This window comes from Bos grunniens, chromosome 14 (assembly GCF_055505025.1).
Source record: "Bos grunniens cultivar Pamir isolate PY7600 chromosome 14, Bosgru_T2T1.0, whole genome shotgun sequence".
In the NCBI taxonomy this organism is placed as follows: Eukaryota; Metazoa; Chordata; class Mammalia; order Artiodactyla; family Bovidae; genus Bos; species Bos grunniens.
Window position 1 is genome coordinate 13501309 of NC_141178.1, and position 24533 is coordinate 13525841.

Sequence of the window (24533 nt, forward strand, 5' to 3'; positions counted from 1 at the left end):
TTTGGCAGAAATAATCAACTCAGCTTCTGGACTGGTCAGCCAGTAGTTTTTTTTGGGTAGTTGGGGCTTGCCATTGGGAGGTGTCTTATTTGAGGTCACTGCCCAAGGTAATGAAGTTCAAAGTAGTGCTTCTGGTTGGGAATATTTGGGTACGACTGCTGTCTTTGTTTCCTATATTAGCTAGATTGTATGATAGACTCCATGGTTGCACAGATTCTCTGGTTGGGATTCCTAGTCAAGTGGGACTTAATACTATATTTGGCAATTGGGGAGATCTATGAACTTGCTGTCCTGAACAAGTAGGGTTGTAGAATATTTCCAAAGTCATTATTACTCAATGGCTGGGGACCTGAATCTGACAGGACTGCCCACCAAATTTCCTGGCAATATGGCACCATGAGTTCAGATCCACCAACGGGCAGGGCAATTGGCTGGGCTCTCTGCTCAGGTGATATTTGTTGCTGAGGCTGTAGAAGGGCTATGCAGCTTTCCAGGTGCTCTGGTTTGGATTCATGGTCAGGTGAGACTAGTTGATACATTTAGCTCTAGGCATGGCTTCAGATTTGTTTCCCAGCTCGTGTGTGTGTGTGAAGCTATAAAACAGGTGCCATGGCTAGCATGGCCCACTGTCTGGGGAAGAAAATCAGGTATAACTGTCCACTGACCTCCCCGATCAGGTATGGCCAATAGCAAATCTCTGCAGATGGGAAGAGCTGCTAGCTGGGCTCTCTGCTTGGGTGATTCTGCTGGTGGGTTATAGGATGCAGCTTACTAGGTACCTTGGTTAGTCTTCCTCATTGCGTGAGACTGAGGGCCATGAGCCTACTTCCCTGCCTGGGCAGGGAAACAAAACACATTCCAAGGCCAGCATAGCGTGCTGGCCAGGAACCCAAATCATGCAGAACTGTGCACTGAGCTCCCTGGGGAGACAGGGCCACCAGCTGAGCTCTGCAGACAGGCAGAACCTCTGGCTGGGCTCTCTGCTCAGGCGCTGCTGGGTTACATTGCTTCCCAGGTGTTCTCGCAAGGTTCTCCTGGTCAGGCAGGGTGAGGTCTGCACTTAGCAATGTGTGGGGTTATGAATTAGCTTCTTGGCCTGGGTGGTATGGCAGCATAGGCTCCAAGCCCAGATAGGCTCATTGCTTTGGATCCTGAATCAGACAGAACTGCACACCAATTTTCCTAGCCAAATGGGGCCACTGGCTTGGCTCTGCAGATGAGCGGTTGGCTGGGATCTCTAGTCAGGCACTGGTGTGAGAAGGAACTTGGTCTACCAAGACCTGAGCCCTTATTGCTGTAAGCCCTGCTCATCTCTTCATCACAGTTTGATCGCCAGTGGTCAAGCCCTACAGATTTTTCTCTGTGATCCCTGTGAAGTGACACCGAAATGGGCCTCCTGGAAAAGGACTCGCAGTACTCAGGGAGCTGAATGTCCATCTTGGGCCCTCCATTTCCCACTGGAGAAACCATAGGCCTGGGGGTTCCTCTTAGTTCAATGCTGTTCTGGCCTGGGGGAGGGAAAATGCTGTCAGAGTGTAGCTGTTGCTCCCACCCTGATCAGTTTCTGGGGTCTGAGGGGATGCTTCAGCCTCACTTCCATGGTCTGGTATCTTGTTTATACACAGATGCTAGTTGGTCTTCTTGCAAGGAGGGGGACCGAAGTTGGGAACAATCTATGTTGCTGTCTTGATAATGTTATTCCTTTTTTCTTTGGTGCTGTTGTTTTCATATTATTGAGTTTTCAGAATCCTTATACATTCTTATTACTAGTTCTTTATCAGATATATGTTTTACAAATATTTTCTCCTAGTTTTCATCATTTGTCTTTTCATTTTCTTCACTTTATCTTTCAAAGAGAGACTGTTTTGTTGGTGGTAACATAGGTTGGTGCAGCCACTATGGAGAACAGTATGAAGATTGCATTAAAAATTAAAAATTAAAAATAGAGCTACCATGTGATGCAGCTCCTGGGCATATATTCAGATAAGATAAAAGTCTATTTAGAAAAGATACATGGAGCCTGATGTTCATAGCATTTACTATTGTAAATAGTATTTACAATAGCCAAGACATGAAAGCAAACTAAATGCCCACTAACAGAAGAATGGATTAAAAAAGTGTACACACACACACACACACACACTGGAATATTATGCAGCCATAAAAGAACAAAATAATGACATTTGCAGCAACATGGATGAACCTAGAGGTTCTCATACTAAGTGAAGTAAATCAAAGATAAATATCATATGATATCACTTATTTGTGGAATCCAAAAAAATGATACAAATGAACTTATTTACAAAACGGAAACAGACTCACAGACATAGAAAACATTCTTATGTTTATCAAAGGAGAAAAAGGAGGAAGGATAAATTAGGAGTTTTGGGTTAACATATACAGACTACTATATGCAAAATAGGCAGAAAACAAGACCTACTGTATAGAATAGGGAACGATATTCAATATATTATAGTAACCTATAATGGAAAAGGATATGTAAATGAATTATGTATGTAGGTATATGTTCTTAACTGTACACTTGAAGCTAACACAATATTGTAAATCAGCTATAGTTCAATAAAAAAATTTAAAAAACACAGAAGATGTTTTTAATTTTAATGAAAGCCAATTTATCAGTTCTTTCTTCTTTTATGGTTTATGGTTTTATTTTTATTTTTGGTTTTATATAAGAAATCTGCATAAACCAAGGTCATAAATATTATTCTTCTGTTATCTTCTAGAAGTTGTATAGTTTCCTGTTTTACATTTAAGCCTATGATTTTTTAAAGTTAATTTTTGTACATGGAGCAAAAGTTTGGTGGTCAAATTTATTTTTTTGCACTTGGATATACAGTTGTGCTGGTGCTATTTGAAGACATTGTTATTTATCCATTGACATTTGTAAAAACCAGTTGTCTATATATGTGTGGATTTATCTCTGCACTCTGTTTTGTTCCATTGATCTGTGTGTTCATCTTTTTACAAAATCATGATGTCATGGCTATTGTACCTTTATAGTAAGTCTTGAAATTCGGCCTGTAAGTCTCTCAACTTTGTTCTTCTTTTTCAAAATTATTTTGAAGTTTGTACCAACTAGATCCTTTTGCTTTTCCTGACACATTTTTTTTGAATTAGCTTTCTGATTTCTAAAACATCCTGTTGAGATTTTGATTAGGATTGCTAAAATTTTTTTAGTGACAGAAATTGTCTTGACTGTCTTAAAAGGCATTTCTGCAATTATTCCCTAAAGTTTACCTCTTTTTTCCATTTATATTAACCCTTATACCCTGGACCTAATACGTAGTGGACCCAGAAAGGCATTCAGCCTATGGAAGTAGGATGAAGGTGGTCTTGCAATTGGGATTGGGGCCTCAGGTCTCAGGCTGCCTGTAAATGTGGGGGAGTTAGGGCTCGATAAGTAATTCTGGAGGCAGCCGGAGGTGGGAATGTGCAGGAGGGAGACCAACTTTGTGTTGTTTCTCTGAGCCTTGAGTAGATTGGAGCTAACTTCTTTGGCTTGTGCTATACTTCTCAGAGGAAAGGCATGACTAAAATGTGAGAAACAGTACTAGTCTCTTTGATTATTTTAAAGTCTTCTCTTCTCCTTGTTTACTGCTATTTTGAAAATCTCACTCATTCATCATTTACTCCAGTTCTCTCTTATTCTATCCCCTTTATCTTTTCCTTCCCTTACTCCAAATTCTTCCTTGAATTTCAGATGCTCATTATAAAGATGACCCTCTAAAGATTAGAAATATAAAGAAAATATATTTTGGTAGAAGTTTTGAGATTAAAAAAGTAAGCATTAAATTAATCAAAGTTATTAGAATGTGCTGATTATGATTAATTGTTGGATAAAATGTTCTGACAACCTAGGAATGTTTCCCCTGGATTGACTCCAGCATTAATCCACAACCTCATCCCCAAATAGCAGTATCTCTGTAGTGCATCTTTTTACAACTTAGTGGAATTACTGAGTTTCAGATTTTCTTTCTTCTTCATGCCTGGCAGCCATGGACCAGTTAATCTAAAAATATGAACATTTGAGAAAGATATTCTTCAGTGACTCAGCAGGGCAACAGATGGCAAAATGTTTAATGTTTATTTCAAATCCATTTCCGTATTGGATTCACATCCAGGAGTGCTTAAAAACATTTTTATTTGGATAGAAACTGTTGTTCACTGTCAGACAACAATCTGTGTTGAAAACAGCATCATTTGAATTGCAACTTATTTGACAGGTTTGAGGCAGACATTGCAACTTCAAGGATTTTAAATGTAGCACCCTATCTTTTCTGCCTCACAGTCTATTTTGCTTACCAAAGATTTATTTACAAATGTTGTTTTTTAATAGCATTCATTAATGCAAGTATTTGTTCATTAATTAATTCACAAAACTTGTATTGAGCACTTGCTATATTTTATGAGTATTCTGTCTACAGATGAAGAGACAAAACAATGAAATGGTCTACATCAAAGACTCTAAGTCTATTGGATATAGTACCTTCAGCAATAAGGTTTAATTCTCCTAAAAGATTTATTTTACTGGCTAACTCTGCTTTTGTTTTTTTTGGGTATGCCTTTCATCCTGCAGTGTCTTGGAAATTGTTTAGGGGCGCTGGTTTGGTGATTAACTACCAGAGGAATATTTATCCAGAAGGGTATCAAACTTATATTTCAGAGTCCCTGTTGCTTGCATAGATCTTGTCCAAGGCTCTATATGGAGAGCCTATATGTGGAGAGTGGACCTATATGTGTGTTTATATGGTCATAGTTTCTGTAAAAGTTTCAGAGTTAAGATATTTTAATTGCAGTTGGTTAAGATGCTGTTCCCTTCTACTCTAGATTTCCCTCTGCCATTCTCCACACACCAGATGATAATGGAGGGACTATGGACATTCTGGGGACCCAGCTAAGTGGAAGGTGAGTTAAGATTCTCTTAGTTTGAGTTTTGTAAGTTATATTTATGGGTTTTAATTTATTCCATGAACAGTTTACTAGTTGTCCCATGTAGTAATAACATAGAAATATTGCTCACTGAAATGACTCCCCCAGTGTTTCAACATGAAGTTGCAAGAAGAAAGTCAGGGCACAGCAGTGCCTGAGAACCGTGTGGTGTGAAAGAAGAGTTTTGAGATGTGAATAGCTAGAAGCTAGGGTGGAAAATTCTTTCACCCTGTAGATGTGCAAACTTGTAGGCCATAAATTTAATTCTCATAAATACTTAAACAAAATGGAAGTTTTCTCTCTTGATGAAATTATATTCCTATGTGCAGTGCGTGCAATTGGTAAAAGCAGTATACAGCCTTTTCTTTTCATTATTGAGAACTACATGGAATAGAATTGATCAGAATTTATATCTTTGTAGAACACAATCTGAAGCTGTACTCTAGATGACATTTTTGTAGTGTTTGAATTCCATGGACTGTATAGTCCATGGGGTCGCAAAGATTCGGACATGACTGAGCGACTCTCACTTTCACACTTTATGTGTTATGCATTCTAATGTATTAAACATCTTAGCATATAATTACAAGCAATAGTTATGAAACTCAAATAAACTAATTTAAGCTATCAAGCTTGAAAAATATGGGGCTGGCAATAAGTTCGTTCAGGTTCTCCCATAACATCTTACAGAAAAACCTGAATGAAATTTTTGGCCAACCCAACAAATTTGGAACAATTATTCTGGAGGAATTTAAAATTTTCCTGAATTAAAAAAATACATATAGAAATTAATATTATAATATTCTTGTCATATGAAGAGACAATCAAACAAAAGATATAGGACAAAAATATTTAACAGATGTGTCAGCTTTTTAGTGAAGAAAAATATGTTGAATTTCTGGATTTTTGTGATTTTTTTTCTTAGTATTTTAACATTGTAGTTTGTTGTAATTTCTTTTCTCATTTTAAATAAATATTTATATGTCCACCTAATTTTATATTAGTAAATTTTCACTATTTCTCTTAAAGATATCTCTCAAAATATATACACTTTTGCTGCTGCTGCTGCTAAGTCGCTTCAGTTGTGTCTGACTCTGTGCGACCCCATAGATGGCAGCCCACCAGGCTCCCCCATCCCTGGGATTCTCCAGGCAAGAACACTGGAGTGGGTTGCCATTTCCTTCTCCAATGCATGAAAGTGAAAAGTGAAAGTGAAGTCGCTCAGTTGTGTGCGACCCTCAGTGACCCCATGGACTGCAGCCTACCAGGCTCATTCATCCACGGGATTTTCCAGGCAACAGTACTGGAGTTGGGTGCCATTGCCTTCTCCGATATACACTTTGGGCTTCCTCAAAACTGGATCTGCTATCTGCTCCAGATTTCATTTTGTTTGTCCCAATGATTACTTGAGGAAGAGTTTTTAAGGATTGTATTATCTCTATAGGAAGAAACACAGAAAAGAATTGGGGGGCAGTGCAGTGAAGAGTGAGAGTAGGACAAAAATGAAGAAGGAAAGTTAACGTGCTAAATACTTACATGATTGATTTAAGATTGATAGTGAATTGAGAGAAGGGAAACAGGGACATAAGAGAAGAAGAAAGGGACAGCAAGTCTGTTTAGTAGAAATAACACAGAAACTGGAATCAAACAGCAGTTTCCTTAATCAGTCCAGCTGTAGGTATGACCTTGGTCAATTCACTTATTGCCTCTGGGCTTCCTTCTCCTTCTTTGTAAAGTGGAGCTAATTAATTAAATGCTTATCCTGTGGATTGTCAAAATTGAAAACAACTACGTCAAACCCCTAGCGCACAGCAGGGTCTCATAGCCTCATAGCTGCTGCCACTGCTGCTGAGTGAGTCAAACATTGTGGAGGCATGGAGGGAGGTTCTGTAAAATGCAGAATCCCAAATCTCAAGGAAGACTTAAGGAACAAATGTGCACGCATCGTCCACTTTGAAGGGAAATAACAGAAAAGTTAAAGCTTGAGAAGAGACACAGATTAGAGGAAACAGAAGAATGATTTGGGATATATCAGCTTAAAAGAGGCGGTCTGAGAAAACAGATTCTCCATAATCTCATCCCTATATGATGGCAGGAGAAGGACAATGGATCCCTCCTTGATGGAAATGATGGAGGACGTCCAGGAGGAAGATGGGGAAGATTTTACTGGACTCTTGGGTTAAACAATTCGAAACTGGTAGTGTTAACAGGTACATGGCCATTTGGCCAAAATGGTGATTGTCAATGTATCTGCCTCTATCAGGCTGATGAATCAGGATCAGGTCTAAAGGAAAACCCAGAGATTCCATTCAGATAATGAGAACTCTGGGTTACTGGGTTACCATGGAACTTTCACTGAAATACTAGAGTCAGCCAATAAAAATTTCAGGTTGTATCTGATCAGCTGTCATTTTGCTGGGTTGGGGAAAATAATGAGTTTAAAATAGTGAAAAAGAAAAAGAGAGAAGTTCATTATGGAAAAACAACACGTTACCTTTGGGATTAAAAAAAAAAATGTACTCCAGGTGGCTTCCATTGTAAAGAAAATTAAATTTGAAATGTCGACTTCTTGGTCTATAAATTAGAATCTACCTATTCACATGTTCCATTTACAAGTGAAATGGAAGGTTTGAATGGAAGGTTGAATTCCATCTTGCTTAACAATGCTTAAAATGTCATTCAAATTCTGAAATTTCAATTCGTGGTTGACTTCTGAGTGACATGTATTGCCTAAACTAGGACCCAGGAAACATATATGTATATATAAACGGGGGGTGGTAAGAAGTGGCACAAGTTTGGCTGAAATAGAGAAACTGAGGAGGGCCCGAGGCTAAAGCTTAACATCACTTAGTAATGTGATAAAGACACTCTCCTTGCCCAAACTTCCGTCAGGTGCCTCTGAGCCCTATTCTCCATTAGGCCTCAGCACTGGGACCCTGTCCCTATTCCTATTCCAGTCCTTCCTGGATCTGCATAGCCCAGTTTTAGTAAAAATACTGCTAAGTCAGTTTAGAGAGACTCCCCGATCTTTGATATTTGATCACCCTGGCCTGGCTTCAGCAAGAATCTCCCCATCTTTCATGTCTTCTCTTAGTAATTTTCCATCCTTCAACCCTCCCAATCCTCTCCTTGGCTATGAATCTCCACTTGTTCCTGTTGTATTGGGAACTGAGCCCAGTTCTATAGTGAGGTTTCTTTTCCTCTGTTGCAATAGTTCCTGAATGAAATCTGTCTTTACCTCTTTAACTACTGTCTGGTTCTGGTTTTCTTTAACAAACATAAGATTGTGACTGAACCATCATTCTGGGCTGGTAACCACTGAGTCAGCAAGCGATCCGCTGTGTTGCATAGTAAGTACACTCTACCTGAATAATTTTAGTAACACTCATAATTGCCACTTGTATGCAACCAAGAATTTCAAAGGCTTTCCACATAGATTATTTTATTTTGTCCTCACAACAGCCCTTGTGAAGCAAGGCAGAGTCTTACTCATGAGGAAACAGGATCAGACCAGTTGCTCATCTTGCAGAGAGTCACTCAACAAGCAGGACTAGAATCAAAGTTTTCAGAATCCTCACCCAGTGCTCTGAGCTACAATTAGAATTTCAAATCGCAAAGAGAAGTTTTTCTCCCTTTTTCAGCAGAAAGTGGATTATTATGAAGATAAAGAATTTGCCAGCTTTTAAGCAAGACAATTAAAGAATTAGGTGGTGAATAAATAACTTGCCTTAGAGATTAGAATGAATAACCATTTCATGGCTATCTTTGAACAATTTACTTCTTTCATGTAGAGTCAGAGTTTCAGTAGATTTAAACTGTAGCAGAAGTTACTTAGGTATACTAGGAACAAATCTTGGCTGTAAAGCTGATTATAGGCTCAATATACGGTATCTCCATTATTCAACAAACTCATTGAAATATCCATGATTCTCAGACACTGGATCAAATGCTAGAGGGAAAATGATGGACAAGATGCAGTGCCTGCCATCTGAAGTTCTTGGCTAGTTTGTGCAGGAGTGACATGGTCAGACATTTAGTTACAGAAGAGTTGGGAGAAGTGAGCTATTCTCTAGCGTGGAGTGTGCTGATTGAAAGCAGTCCTTGGTCTGCTTAGCTGTGTGCCTGTCTATGACAGGAGGCTGGACCTACCGTTCTCTGAAGTTCTTTTCAGTTCTTCCCACCCCGCCCACCCCCCAGTGAATTGTAAATCCTGATTTCACAACAGCTGCTGTTTCTATTGCTATGAAAATGATGGTGATGTATGTCACAAATTCAAATATAACACGATTACAGGACCATGCAAACAGAAGGGGAAACCATAGAAATCGTGATAGATTTCCTCTTCTTGGGATCCAAAATCACTGTGGATGGTGACTGCAGCCATGAAACCAGAAGACAATTGCTTCTTGGTGGGAAAGCGATGACAGACCCAGACAGTGTGTTGAAAAGCGGAGACATTACTCTGCTGACAAAGGTCTGTATAGTCAAGGCTATGGTTTTTCAGTGGTCACGTATGGTTGTGAGAGCTGGAACGTAAGGCAGAGTGCCAAAGAATTGATGCTTTTGAACTGTGATGCTGGAGAAGACTCCTGAGAGTCCCTTGGACAGCAAGGAAATCAAACCAATCAATCTTAAGGGAGATCAACCTTAAGGGAGCTCAGCTTTAATATTCACTGGAAGGACTGATGCTGAAGCTCCAATATTTTGGTCATCTGACGTGAACAGACGATTTATCAGAAAAGTCCCTGATGCTGGGAAAGATTGAGGGCCGAAGGAGAAGAGGATGTCAGAGGATGAGATGACTGGACGGCATCACCAATGCAATGAACATGAACTTGGCCATACTCCTGAGGGAAATGGTGAGGGCCAGGGAGGTCTGGCGTGCTGCAGTCCCTGGGGATGCAAGGAGTCAGACACAACTAGGAGACTGAAAAACAGCAACGAAACAATAGGACCATGAGGAGGAAAAGATGAGCTGTAAAGGGCACAATTTCCTCCAAGCCAATCACCTTTGCTAATGAGCAAGTATGTTAACATGAAATATGAAAAACATATATGAAGGCCATTGGCTGGGAGAATAGGATATGTAAGCGAGAGTCTTCAACAGATGTGCCTGGACTGAGCTTGGTAGATAAATCTTAGCACCTCCACTGGAACATTTCTCAAGCCAAAGTGTTGCTCCCTGGACAATCCAACAGCTGCAGTCCCTTGTTCTGAGGAGGCTGATAGGTCTTTCCCTGGATAAAGAGGGAGGTTAGCTACCTTTTGCCTCTGAGCCCTGTCCCCTCCAGGTGGGAGGTGATGCCTAACTTTAGGAGCCGCTGAGCTGGCCTCAAGACAGATGGTACTGTGATGAGAAAGACCATCCTCTCCCTGAAGCATTTTCGGATGCATCCTCATTGGCCTGGGCTTGGGGAAACACTGTCCAAGCACCACCGTGACATGCTCTGTCCTTGCCTGTCCCCTGTGAGAGAGTTTCAAACCCACTTCTGGAACTCCCCTACCACCCGCATGTGCAGAGAAATTCCAGTGTGACTTGACTCTCCAGCTGAGATGGGTCTCAGGAGAGGGCCTGGGGATGAGGGCCCAAGGTCAGCATCAGAGCTTTCACAGTGAAGCAGCAACCTCTCTTCTGAGCTGAGTTGGCCGTGCGCTTTCATCTTCCCCACCCTCTGGCCTGGTCTTTGAGGATGTCATGGTGAAAGGAAAGGAAACGTTGTTTAGTCTGCACCACAGCCTTGAATAGGCCATAAAAACTCCCCAGGCTGTGACCGAGCAGACTTGGAAAGCAGACCTCCACTCGTCACCTATGCACCTTCTTTGTCACTGCGTATTTTGTGTGCTGTTTCTCTCTCCACCCTGGTGACCTGTAAACACACACACACCCACCATCTGGAAGTTGCCATGCTGATGCTGTGTTCTCCAAAGCCCCATGCATGTGTTGATGAAATAACGGGATATATACTGTTGCTGTTACCTTGAGGGGATGGGATTAAATATGGACATTTGGAACTCAAAAAATCAAGTGAATCATTTCTAAGATAAAATCTCCTCTCTTGAAATCTCTCTGCTTCAAAAATGCTAGTGAGTGTTTTCATCTTAACATCTTAAGATGTTAAACATCTTAAGGCTTAAACATCTTCATTATGATTCCAAAGACTGTAACACAGGTCTTAATCAGAAAAACCTTGATTTCTAATAGTTTCTGAAAAAAGAATCTCCATACCTGAGCATTAGAAAATGTGCTTCGATAGGAAGTGCCTGGAAGATTCCTTCTGTGCAAGTCCTCCTTGAATTTAGTTTATCTAGAGCCATGTTTTGTTTTTATTTTTTTAAAACATTTTCACCATGGGTAGAAGGTGGAGGAGGAGGGTGAGGAAGAGGAGATGATGTTGGGGGCAGACAGAAGACGGTGGAGATGGAGAAGACGGAGAAGGTAAAGGAGAAGGAGAAGAAAGAAAGTTTGCTGCTGAGCTGAGAATTCCACTAGAAAGCCAAGGCCCAGCTTGGAGCAGAGTTTTATGGCTGAGTTATAAAGTCTGAAAATAGGGCTTTATAATGGAAATGTTGACAGACTCTCTACTATAACTGGGCTAGCGGATGCCCGCTGTAATGTACTGTGTAATTTATAGGAGTCACCTGTTAAGCCATCTGGGAAAGAAAATTTCCCTTCTTTGAAAATGTTAATAACTTAATTAACCTTTTGAACTTTATCATTATTCCAAATGGAGTCCGTGCAAGCCAGTTGCTGCTAGCCGGCCAATTTATATTTGCAGGTAGAATTTGGGATTAAAAAAAAAAAACATACCGAGTGGCTTTCTTATTCTTATTTTGTAGGAAAATGAGCTGTTGAGGGAGAAGCTGCACCTTGAAGGGCTGGTTTCGGCAGACTCCAGCCTGCCCCGAGTCAAAGTGAGCAAGATGTCTCTCTGTACCTGAATCCACATGTGTGGTTATTTTCTTTCCTTACTTTCCTCCCTCACTGGTTTTTCAGGCATGAAACCAGAAACTGAGATCTCTTCTGCCCTCGAGGAGAATAGATATTGCTCACTCTGGGAACCTTGACTCTATGACTTTAATGGATTGCTAAATGTCTGGTATATACAGTTTTATGACTGCTATACTTGTTGGACGGAAGGTCCCCATACATCAGCTCTCTTGTTTTTCTATATTCTTTCATTTTTAGTACTGCTCTTATTCCTTACTGAAATATTTTTATGAAATCTCTCTGTTCTCAACATTCATTCCATAAATGACCAGCTCCCAGGCTGGGCTCTACTAGCCTGCCTCTGTTATTCTTAGGACCTATCCATGTGGATTTTTGCCCCTTTTGGAACAAATCTGTTTCCCTAACAAATCTAATTGGGTTAGAATTCCCTCAAACAGCAATAGAACACATTAATGAATGCTAGATCTGTCTATGTTGTAGGAAGATTCAGTACTTTCTGAAGATGAAATCACTCAGCTGGAATTTTCTGATTTGAGAATGTCATTTTAAACACAGACCAAGGCTCTTGTATATATATGTTTCTGTTTAATTTCTCTGGACTGATCACGTGTGTGTGTGCATGCTCAGTTGCTCAGTCATGTCCAGCTCTTTGCGACTTCATGGACTGTAGCCCACCAGGCTCCTCTGTCCATGGGATTACCCCAGCAAGAATACTGGAGTGGGCTGCCATTTCCTCCTCCAGGGGAATCTTCCCAACCCAGGGATCAAACCCCCGTCATCTATGGCTCCTGCATTGGAAGGTGGGTTCCTTATTACAGAGCCACCTCGGAAGCCCTCTGGGCTGATTATTTTACTGTTAACCTGGGTTACAAGTGCTTTTATATGAGGGATACGTCACTGTCTTTCTTGTTGATTAAATCAGGGGATCCTTTTCTGTATTTACCCCAGAACACTAAAGTAGTTGTGCCCATAGTAAGTCAAATAAAAACAATTATCTTAAGCAATGTAATCCCGAAAGACCCAATCATGTGAAGTCACAATTTCCTTTAATCTTTTGATCTGAGAGATAATGCTTACCAGAAGGGCATACTGCCCAAGAATATAAGTATCTTATGGAAGAGTAAATATATGAAATCCTTTTGCACTTTCTGGTGAATTCATCTCTATTTGTTGTTCATTTTGACAACCAGTCATCCTGTTGTTTTTCTCTGTGATGCTACTGATTTGAGCACCAAAAGCCCCGCATCTCAGGAAACCTCTCACTTGTAGGCAAACTAGCACAGTTGGTCATCCTATTCTTACTGAACAATTTTAAAAAAACGTCCTTTGTTATCCGATGATAATAGCACAAAGGGAAGCTAGATTTGTATGAGACTTAGGATAAAGAACTATTTTCTTTTTGCCACAGTATTCACGGATGATTTGGCTTCCTGGAAATACCGTAAGCTCTCTTTCACTCAGAATGTTCATGCAAAAGTGGAATGGCTACCTTCAAGGAAGAGATCTACTTTGGCAGGAAGATTGGACTTTAGGATCTTTAAGTGTCTTTCCAACTATACATTAAAAAAATTCTGGATGACTCCAAAAGACAGAAACATGAGAGCTATAGGTAGACAGCGGGAATCTTAACTTTTGGTATCTTTATGCTTTACATTTTTATGTTAACCTGGTTTTGTCTTGCCCGGAGCTCCACTGTATGGATGTGCATAGTATGATTTTAGTTTATAACAGTACCCGCACTTGGATTCTACTGATCTCTTCTGTGATTTTCAAATACTCATCCATTGATGGGATGGAGCCTCGACTCTTTATTGGCATATAATGTTCATTAATGCCTTGACCGTTTCTCTGCTGAAAACATGGTTCTCCCACTTGCAGCTTGATGTCATCCACCCTTCACACGCTCTGACATGTATACATTTCACAGATGTGTCAAGAAAGGCCTCATGATGTTGAGAAGAAAAGTTTGCCAAGGCTAGAGTGAGATTGTGTGGCACTGCCAAAAACGAAAAAGTAAAAATCTGGCTCTGAGTACTGTTTCTAATGAGTAGATGCCCCACTCCCTCATTGGAACAGATTTGCTTTTAATGCCTTGAAGGGGCATAGAGAACTGGTTGGTTTACAACATCAAAAAATATTCTTTCTGCTAGAGCAACACAGCTTTCCCTGCTACTGTGTCGAGGGAGATTTTGACCCTCCTGATAGACAGTTTCCCTCCTGCCCTGTCCTTCCTTCCCAGACATGTTCATCACTAAATTTCTCCTAAATTCTCTAGATATAAGCTTATCCTGATACTAGTTTCTTAGAGCAACAGAAATTTCTAAAGTTTGCAGAAATGTTTGCAAGTGCATCGAGTGATACAGAATCTAGATTATTGATACTTAGGAGTTCATATCTTTTTAATGTCTCTATTGAGATCTCAGAAGATCTGGAAATAAAACACTTTTATTCATTCTATGTCTAAGGTGAGCTTTCCTGCCTTTAATTATCAGAGGAATCTTGCTTTATGGAAACTAAAACTTTCTGCATTTAATTCTTCCCTTTTTCTTTGGTTACCCTTTGTCCTCCTCCCCTAGATGGTTGGGTTCTCTTTGATACTTTCCTAAGCATTTTCATTTATTCATTAAGCATTTATTGAGTGCCTACCACATTCTGTGTAGTATGCTGGTTTGAGAAAGTAGAGTAAGTCATGTCCCTATATCCTTGAAGAACTCACTTTGTATATGATGGTGGTGAGACATAGAAAAACCTCTCCAAGCAACTAACAATAATGTAATTTGTTAAGTGTTCACAGCTTTAAGCTGAAAGGCATTTAGACTTTTCTAGAACAGGCAGAAAGACAGCTGCTGTTTGTCCATTAAGAGGATCTGCTGGTTACTTAATATGTTTGCCCTGATGGTGGTTTAGTTGCTCAGTCATATCTGACTTTTTTGCTATGATGATATGAATTTAATTATATGGTAGACAAGCACATTCAAGCTCATATCTATCCTTCAACAAACCAGACCATCAGAAACACTTGTACTGGACTGCATCAATATTGGCTTTCTTTAGACGTGATTTCTGACCTTTGCTTTGGTGTGATGCAAAGGTGTGATGTGAGGCCTTATTTTGGGATATCATTTTAAAAAATCCCATGAAATATGTCACTGTGTTTACTGTAATAAAGTATTAAAAATACTTTATATGGTGTTTTCTCTATCAGAACCATGGGGGGATTATTTTCCAGGCTCAGGATTAGAAATAGTTACATATTTCGGAGAACTGATTTCTTATTAACTTACAGAGATTATTACACTTTAACTGACTGTTTTCCTTTTTGAACTAGGTCTTGATAGTCATGTAGTTTATTCATTCCTATCCAACTACATCCCCTTTACTAGATGAATAAGGCAGTGTTTTTCAACCTTTTACATTGTAGTCCAGGAAAAATATGTTTTACATTGTGACCTAGTGCACACACATAATTAAAAATAAAGTTTTACAAAACAGTACTAATTACTATTGCAATGCCCTATTAAAAAAAAATTCTCTTCTGTTCCATCCTCTTCCATCTCATCCCATTCCAATCCATCCTACTTTTTAAAAAATGGTGGTTACAACCCACTAAACTGATTTCATAACTCTTTAATGAGTTGTAACTCACAGTTTAAGAAATACTGATTCATTCCTTTCCTTGAACACTTCCAGCTACAGAAAACTTAATGCTTCCCGAGGAAGTCCATTTTATCACTGGAAAATTTGGAGAAACTTCCTTCAGTTGAGGTTAGCCCTGCCTTGTTGGAAGATCTTGCCCAGTACCCTCCTTGTTCTATCTTTCAGTTTCACGCAGAACAGCATAGTCCTTCTTATTCCTGACCACACTTCCAATAGTTGAAGAGAGTATGTCCCCATGAAGACTTCTCACCCATTTATACTTGGTTGTGGCTCCAGCAAGAAGCTTGGTGGCCAGATGTCAACAGCTGAAGAAAAGTGTTAGGCCAGTGCAATTAGAAATGTTCCCTGAAGCATTTGAGTAATTTGAAGGAAAGTGTTGCTTTTTAGAAATGTGGTCAATTTAACTGAACAATTGCCCCAGTTCCCTAGTTTACTTCAGCTTTGGAAAACCTGGCCCAACTTTTGCTGCACATTGATTTTGCTCAAAGGTGGCAAGTGCCAACACAGCCATTACATAAATGACATGAGAAAACAGCCTTCTTCCCCTAAGGTATTTAGCACACTCCACAGATGGCGACGACCTAATTCAGTCCCAAGAAGAAACAAGTGAAATCATTCACTCAATTACCTTCATTGGGTAGAGGCAGTGTGGCTCTCTCAACTCTCCCAGAATAAAAAAAAAAAAAACCAAAAAAACCCTTCCTGAAACTGCCATGCACGGGCAATTTCATTACAACAGAGTTCCAGTCACCTCTTATTTTCTTAAACTTGTATTATTGAAAGATTAGTCTTCTGTTTATGGTTACATTGCCAAGTATCCAAAGCAGAACTCTCTCCTTCATTCGAAGTTAATCGAACTGAAATGGACATGGCATTACCAAGGCCCATGGCCCTATGAGATCAGAAGAATTACTCAATCTGTACCACTTAGGATAGAAAATTTTGAAAGACATTAGGATAAATTGACAAAAATTACTTACCTCAGACTACAGAGTTCAAAATGCGGTTCAGAAAGACTTTATTATAATTGCATGCTGTAATGGGAAAGATTAAAATGTGTGGCTGGATAATAGTCCTCACTTAAGTGATGGCTAAATCCAATGTTGAGAGGTGATCAAGAGTAATCACTTTGTTCTCAATTCCTATGTTCAAAAGTAAGGAGCAAATCTGTGTCCTTGAAGGGAAGTCTTGGAGCAAATGATTCCCTAAATTGATGGCAAATTCTCTGAAATACATTGATATTGAGAGGAATACGGTTGTCTTTGTAACTGTTTAGCTAGTTACAAAACTAAAGAATAAAGAATAAAGCGTGACTATTTAACCAAACTGTTGAGGATGACCCAAGATTTCAATTCTGTGATAGCTCCTTGTTATTTTCAGATGGCTTTATTTTATTTTTTTTATTTTTAAACTTTACATAATTGTATTAGTTTTGCCAAATATCAAAATGAATCCACCACAGGTATACATGTGTTCCCCATCCTGAACTCTCCTCCCTCCTCCCTCCCCATACCATCCCTCTGGGTTGTCCCAGTGCACTAGCCCCAAGCATCCAGTATCGTGCATCGAACCTGGACTGGCATCTCGTTTCATACATGATATTTTACATGTTTCAATGCCATTCTCCCAAATCTTCCCACCCTCTCCCTCTCCCACAGAGTCCATAAGACTGTTCTATACATCAGTGTCTCAGATGGCTTTATTTTAAGATTGGTTTCATTCAGAAAACATACTGAGAGACAGAACAATTATCCCCTAAACAATCTTTTCTTAGTAGTTTTCTGTTTCTCTTTCTCATGTCTAGTTTGCATAGTATTTTAGTCTCAGTTTTTATCTATTCTTGGCCAAGATTTCTTTTTTTTTTCTTTTTAAAATTTATTTATTTTTTAATGGAAGGATAATTACTTAGAATTTTGTTGTTTTCTGTCAAACATCAACATGAATCAGCCATAGGTGTACCTATGTCTCCTCCCTCTGGCCAAGATTTCTTGTACTTAATTTCTTTATTAAATTTGAATTTAGGTATTTCAACTTGGAGCTCTTGTGAAGAGTGGCAACCAGGAGCCTTACTGAAGTCTTGGCTAAAGTCTAAGTCCTTTGACAGCAGAAGGCCAAGAAAGTGGGAATTGGGAAAAGAGCAAAAATCTATGTTCTTTCTCTGAAATCATTTAATATAAGGGAATGGTGTTCCTGGCATTGCCCAGAGACGACTACCTTAGAAGGGAAGATACTGCTATTAGAACACAGAGGTACAGTCAACTGGGTGGAACTTTCAAGAAGCATGAAGAATAAAGCCACACAGTGATTTAGGAAAGATTGCTTTCCCTGCAGTTAGTAACTTCTTTTATTGCATAATTCTCTCTTGTTTTGAAATAGCTGGGAAAAATCAAGATTTGGACAAATTCATTGTGGAGATTGTAAGGTACTGACCTGGAGGCTGAAAATATCCTGAAGATGGATTCTGTTTGTCACATGCAATGTTAACAACAAAAAAAATACAGTCATTCATAAAGTGTTTTTGTACATAAACAGCATGTACAAAAATGTACAGCTAACATTATATTTAATGGTGAAAGATTGAATGCTTTACTACTCAGACCAGGAAAAGGGTAAGGATGTCCACTCCTATCACTTTATTCAAAGAGAACTAGGAGTTATGGCTGGTGGAATAAGGCAAGTAAAGAAACTCAAAGGCATACAACTTGGAAAGAAGAATGAACACTGTCCCTATTTACAGATGATCTGATTGATTGTTTATGTAGAAAATCTAGAGAAATTGACTGAAGAAATCTTTGAATTAAGTTCTTAGGTGATAGGATACAGGATAAACATACAATAGCAGTGGACATGTGTATACTGAAATTAAAATACCTTTTGTGTTGTGCTAAATCACTTGTGTTATGTCCAAGTCTTTGAGACCCTACAGACTATAGCCCGCCAGGCTCCTCTGTCCATGGGATTCTCCAGGCAAGAATACTGGAGTGGGTTGCCATTTCCTACTCCAAGGGATCTTCCAACCCAGAGATTGAACCCACATCTCTTATGTCTCCTGCATTGGCAGGTGGGTTCTTTACCACTAGCACCACCTGGGAAGCCCTAAAAGAACTACTTAGGTGTAAATCAAACATAAGCAGGACTTGTATGTTGAAAAGTAAAAAAAAAAAAGTTGATTAAAAAAACAAAATAAGGTCTAAGGAAATGGAGATACAGTGTGTTCATGGATTGAAAGACTTAATGTACTAAAGATGCTGTGTATATGTAACCAATAATGTCCAACCAGGCAAGAATACTGGAGTGGGTTGCCATTTCCTACTCCATGGGATCTTCCCAACCCAGGGATAGAACCTTCTTCTCTTACGTCTCCTGCACTGGCAGGCAGACTCCTTACCACTGCACCACCGGGAGGCCTACTAAAGATGCTAGTTCTCCTCAAATTGACATATGGTTTTAATTCAATTGAAAATGCCAGCATTATTTTTTGAAGATGTAGAAAAAATTATTCTAAAATTTTATGGAAAGGCAAAGTGAATAGGACAGCTTATATTCTCTGAAAAGAAGACCACAGAAGGAGGAATCAGTCTGCCAATTTTAAGACTTATTGTATAGTGACTGTAATCAAGACTGTGTACTGTTAGTAGTGGGATAAACCCACCAGTGGGCTTCCCTGGCGGCTCAGGGGGTAAAGAATCTGACTGCACTGCAGGCGACTTAGGTTCAATCCCTGGGTTGGGAAGATCCCCTGGAGAAGGGAATAGCTACCCACTCCAGTATTCTTGCCTGGAGAATCCCATGGATGGAGCACCCTGATGGGCTACAGACCATGGGGTTGCAAAGAGACAGACATGACTGAGCGACTAACACGCACACATGCAAACACATAAATAAATGGAGTAAAATACAGAACCCAGAAATCGACCCTCGTAAACATTCCCAAGTAAGTTTGGACAAAAATGCAAAAACTAACGTTGCTAGAACAAGTAGATATCCAGGCACACAGAAATAAACCTCACCCCAAGTCTCATACTTTTTGTAAGAATTAACTCCGAAAGACTTAACTGTAAAACATAAGCCTCCAATAATCTTAGAAACAATACAGGAGAAAATCTCTGGAAACTAGAATTAGGCAAAAAGTTCTTAAACTTGACATCAAAAGTATTATCCATAAAAGGTATGGATAACCTGGATTTCAAAAATACAAATAGCTCTGTGAAAGGCTATTAGGAATGAAAGATAAGCTAGAAAGTGGCTGAAAATATTTTCAAACGACCCAGAGGGAGGGTATGGGGAGGGAGGAGGGTTCAGGATGGGGAACACAGGTATACCTGTGGCGGATCCATCTCGATATTTGGCAAAACTAATACAATATTGTAAAGTTTAAAAATAAAATAAAAGTAAAAAAAAACTACATTTCCAACAGAAAACGTATCTAGAATATATTAAAAAAAAAAATCTCAAAACTCAACTAACAAAACACCAAAAAATCCAGTTGGAAAATGAGCAAAAGACACAAAGAGACAAAAAGGATATACAGATAGCAAAGAAGCATTTTGAAAGATGTTCAACATCATTAGCAGTTAGGGAAATAAGTTAAAACTACTATGAGATATCACTACTCACCTGTCAAAATGGCTAAAATGCAAAGCAGTGACAGCAAATGCTGACAAGTTTACAGAGAAAGGATCACTCACATACCACTGGTGTTCAGATCAGATCAGTCGATCAGTCGCTCAGTCGTGTCCGACTCTTTGTGACCCCATGAAGCGCAGCACACCAGGCCTCCCTGTCCATCACCAACTCCCAGAGTTCACTGAGACTCACGTCCATCGAGTCGGTGGTGCCATCCAGCCATCATCGCTGGTGTAAATATGTGTAAATCACTCGTATACCACTGGTGTGAATACGGTGTGAGTATTTTTAAGAAGCCATTCAGTTTCTTAAAAATCTAACCATATAGCTAATGTATAACCTGGCAATTGTACTCCTGGGTATTTATTCCAGAGAAATAAAAAATTTTGATTGTACCAAAAACCTGTACATGAATGTTTATATCAGTTTTATTCATACTTTAAATGGATGGTTAGCAAATGGTAATACATCAGTATCATGGAATAAAAGGAAACAAAAATAATGACAAACACAGTAACCTGAGTAAATCTCCAGAAAATAATCCAGAGGTAAAAATAACAGTTCTAAAGGTTTATAAGCTGTGGTTCATGATTTGTAACATGGCAAAATTATAGAAACGGAGAACAAATTAAGAATTGTCAGGCATTCAGGACAGAGTGGGAATAGGAAGTGGGTGTCATTGTAAAAGAGTAACATGAGGGAATCCTTGCAGGGATGGAAATGTTCTGTATTCTGACTATACCAGTGAAACTATCCTGGTTGTGATGTGATACTATTGTTTTTATTTTATTTTATTTTATTTTTTTTTTACTTTACAATATTGTATTGGTTTTGCCATACATCAACATGCATCCGCCATGGGTGTACATGTGCTCCCCATCCTGAACCCCCCTCCCACCTCCCTCCCCATACCATCCCTCTGGGTCATCCCAGAAGGAATCTAGGTAAAGGGCACATGGGATCTTTGTATCATTTCTTACAACTGTATATGAATCTATAATTATCTCAAAACAAAAGTTTTTTAAAAAAGCCTTTCGGCAGGATCTTCAGTTCACCAGAGATTCCACTATTTTCAACTTCATCCATTAAATTATATTACCCTCCCTGGAACTTTCACTTAATTTCAACTATTTTCAGTTTAATTTCAAAGCTAATAGTTTGCTGTGCATCATTTTGTTTTCTTTCGGGCACCTATAGGCATGTGAGAGAGAGAAAAAGAGAAAAGGATCTTGCTAACAAAATACACAGAAGAAATGTCATGTTACATTCTTCTGTTGGTGACAGATGAAAATGGGGTGGGCTTTAGCATTTGGAGCATTGGGTTCTCACACCAGTCCAGAGACTCACAGTTGATAAGGGGACCCATTGTGCTCTAAGGATCTTAGTGTGTCTCTCTCTTCCATTAAATTCCTTGAAGGCAGGAACCATAACTTATTTGTTCTTTTTACTCCCCTCCCCTCTACTTACTTCCCGCCACCTAGCATAGAGACTTGATCTAGCATTTAATAGGGGAGAGAATAGATTTATAAGTTGATTAGTAACACGGAATGATCACTATACTAATCACAAATATCCATGCTCTGGTAACTACCTTTCTAACCTTAATTTACTTCCCTCAAGGTGCCTAGTGATTAACCAGCCTGAACTGCTCCAGACTGAATACATGTTCGGGAGTTTTCACTGCTTTTGCCCACACAATTCTTTTGCCGGGTGTTCCTTCCTCCATCTCCACAGGTCCAAGAAACATTGATCTTTTAATAGTCACTCTGCAGCTGCTGCTGCTACTGCTAAGTCGCTTTAGTCGTGTCCGACTCTGTGCGACCCCAGAGATGGCAGCCCACCAGGCTTCCCCGTCCCTGGGATTCTCCAGGCAAGAATACTGGAGTGGGTTGCCATTTCCTTCTCCAATGTATGAAAGTGAAAACTGAAAGTGAAGTTGCTCAGTCGTGTCCGACTCCTAGCGACCCCATGGACTGCAGCCCACCAGGCTCCTCGGTCCATGGGATTTTCCAGGCAAGAGTACTGGAGTGGGGTGCCAGTGCCTTCTCCGAATAGTCACTCTAAAGGATGTCTATTCCAAGAAGTCTTCTGTGCTGCAAATTCTATTTCCTGGTCTGTCTATATCTTTTGTCACTTTCAACCTTGTAGGAGCCTTGGGCTCACTCTGTGCTGCTCCAAAGCCAATGGGGCCACTATGTCCTGGTCCTTCTAGAACTTCTCACAGAAATGGGTTCAGTACAGTGCCCACAGCAGACCCCGTTAAGTGTGCATTAAAAGAGAAAGAAAGATTAGAATGCTCAGTAATGCTTAGGTAAGGAGACTCTTGAGGTAGCCAAATAAAAATCACAGAAAACTAGAAAGGAATTTAAGAGTGGATCAGAAGCAATAGCAGATGATGCTAAAATGTTGCAAGACTGATTTTATGTGGCATTGGTAGAGATTAGGCTGCTCACCATAGCCAGTTTCACTGTAAATCATGTAACAGACCTTGTAGAAATGCCAAGATAGTAGAAGTCTGCTTAAAACGCTGAGCTCCAAGACTCGCTTGACTTGAAACATTGTTTACTTTCTTCATTAGGAACCAAAGGGAAGCAAGTACAAGGCAGTGGGTAGCAATTACCTAATATCTTTGCCAAAGGAGAGATTTTTCAAAATGTGCTTTTCTCACTAATCCTTGAGGGGAAATGAGGTTTATTTATGGTGTCAGGAGAGAACAAGGCATTAATAGTAAAAGATTTTATATGACTTCATGTTTTTAGGAAAGTCATTTGTTTACAAATCCTACTCAATCAAACCCAAAGGTATTTAATACAGTCCAGATTTGAATGTCACCTGATTTTGCACCCAAATTTCAGACTAAAGGAAGTAATTATGATAGAGAGTATACACTGATATAAGAAGATAAAGATTATAAATATTTACTTACCATAGATGAAAATCTTAGAGTTAGACCTTAGAGTTCAGGGAAAGAATGGACTAATTAAGTACATTCTTTTTCTCTCTAGCTTTAACTAAAATTGCATGGGGGTAATGGAGATGTCTGAGTGACTGAACAACAGCAATGGAGATGTCTAAAGTTACTGAAATGTTTTGCTTGATAGTTCAGGATAACAGTCTTTCGACCAAGAAATAATCACATAAATAAGACAAACTGAAGTCCAATTATATGAAAGTAATTATGGCTTGTTTTATTCCCTTTCATTTGCATGCTTGCATGCTAAGTTGCTTCAGTCATGCCCGACTCTTTGTGACATTATGGACTATAGCCTGTCAGGCTCCTTTGTCCATAGAATTCTCCAGGCAAGAATACTGGAATGAGGTGCCATTTCCTCCTCCAGGGAATTTTTCCAACCCAGGGATAAAACTTATGTCTCTTACATTTCCTGCATTAGCAGGTGGATTCTTTACCACTAGTGCCAACTGGGAAGCCACCAGTTCTTAAAGAAGACCTCCAATCATTAAAAATGATATCTCACGCTTGAACAAAACTTTGTACTTTTCTAATTCAATCATAAGAGAATATTATGAATAACTGTACACCAACAAATTGGACAACTTAGGAAAAATGGGTGAATTCCTAGAAACACTCAATCATCCAAGACTAAATCTGGAAGAAATATGTAATCTGAACAGATTGATTATTAGTAATGAAATTGAATCAGTAATAAAAAAAAAAAATCCCCCCAAAGGAAGTCTTGCACCAGACAGTTTCACAGGGGAATTCTAACACACATTTTAAAAAGAATTAATACCTAGCCTTTTAAAACTATTCCAAAAAGTTGAAGAAAAGGGAATAATTCCAAACTCATTCTGTGAGATCAACATTATGCCCAAACCCTGTTCTCCACTATCAGAATTTGCTCAAATTCATGTCCATTGAGTCAGTGATGCTATCTAACCATTTAATCCTCTGCTACTTCCTTCTCCTTTTGTTTTCAACCTTTCCCAACATCAGGGTCTTTTCCAGAGAGCTCTTTCCATCAGGTGGCCAAAGTATAGGAGTTTCAGCTTCCGCATCAGTCCTTCCAATGAATATTCAGTGTTGATTTCCTTTAGCATTGACTGGTTTGATCTCCTTGCTGTCCAAGGGAATCTCAAGAGTCTTCTCCAGCACCACAATTTGAAAACATCAATTTTTCAGCATTCAGCTTTTTATTGTCTAACTCTCACATTTATACATGACTACTGGAAAAACCATAGCTTTGACTATGTGTACCTTTGTTGGCAAAGTGATAATAACCTAAATGGGAAAATAATTTGAAAAAGAATAGATATATTTATGTGTAAAACTGAATCACTTTGCTGCCACCTGAAACTCTTAAGATTGTAAATCAACTATAAATTTAATATA

At 39.3% G+C, this 24533-nt stretch overlaps 1 long non-coding RNA gene across 7 annotated transcripts; it reads left to right on the forward strand.

Moving 5' to 3' along the window:
* Positions 1-525: 525 nt before the first annotated feature.
* LOC147359072 (uncharacterized) lies at positions 526-18627 on the forward strand. Of its 7 annotated transcripts, none has more exons than XR_015140166.1 (5): positions 526-677; positions 4849-4926; positions 11788-11862; positions 11945-12699; positions 13308-13464. It is a non-coding gene; the product is annotated as an uncharacterized LOC147359072 (long non-coding RNA). The 7 variants fall into 7 exon arrangements; XR_015140167.1 differs by having other exon boundaries at positions 11945-12047; XR_015140168.1 differs by lacking the exons at positions 11945-12699; positions 13308-13464 and adding an exon at positions 17579-18625.
* The last annotated feature ends 5906 nt before the right edge of the window (positions 18628-24533 follow it).